The sequence below is a fragment of the Octopus bimaculoides genome, chromosome 13 (assembly GCF_001194135.2).
Source record: "Octopus bimaculoides isolate UCB-OBI-ISO-001 chromosome 13, ASM119413v2, whole genome shotgun sequence".
NCBI lineage: Eukaryota > Metazoa > Mollusca > Cephalopoda > Octopoda > Octopodidae > Octopus > Octopus bimaculoides.
This window is the reverse complement of record NC_068993.1, coordinates 781,270-782,185: the sequence shown is the minus strand read 5'-3', so window position 1 is coordinate 782,185 and position 916 is coordinate 781,270.

Below are 916 nucleotides of genomic sequence, written 5' to 3'. Positions count from 1 at the left end.
AAAAAAAAAAAAAAAAAAAAAAAAAAAAAAAAGAAAAATGCAAAAATTTATACTTTCAATTCCTTAAATTTCTCTGCTTCACACACACACACACACACACACACAGTAGTCATCATCACCATTTTTACAATTGGTATAACTTTCTTTTAAGTGCGTCCCAAAAGTTAAATTTTAACAAGTCTAATGATACAAAAGTATCAAAATTGAAGTTAAGAAAAAAAACTGGTTTAACTATTTTAATAAAGAATACCAAATGAAGAATATGACCAAAACTTTAAGTCTGCAGCTGCAATAAAATATATCATGTTTCACATGAGTATATTTCTCAACTGTACACATATCCATCAGGGCTACCCTGGTCTCTGTTTCTCTTTTAGAAAAGAAATAACATACCTTAAATAATTTGCCAAGGAAAATCTCTTCAAATAATAATGAAACTTATTTCTAAATGATTGACTTTGCTAGTCATTTGCTAGAATATCATAGATTTAAGCAAAAAATAAAGGAAGGAAACAAAATGCATAGGTAACAGTAGTCTTTGAGGAACCAAAGATCTAGCTGTTCTAAAAGACATTTTTTTTTTGTCTGAATAAAGAAATGCAAAGTAGATGACAACAGCTGAAAACATAGAACAATTATTTAACAAACTAAATTCCAAAAAATGAAGAACTTTTAAATCAAAACCGTATTAGAATTGAAAATTTCTAAAAGACTGAATTGAAAATTTTAATTCTTAGATCCATAAAATCTTTTTATTTTTTTACATCAACACTGTGTCAGATGTGAAACAAAACAGATTACATCAGAGACCAATTTCTTCACTTTATCAATGTTTAAAATCAAAATTCAGAATTTTTATGTCTTAATCTGAATGAAACCCCAAAAATAAAGGGGAGAAAAAAAAAAAAAAAAAAAA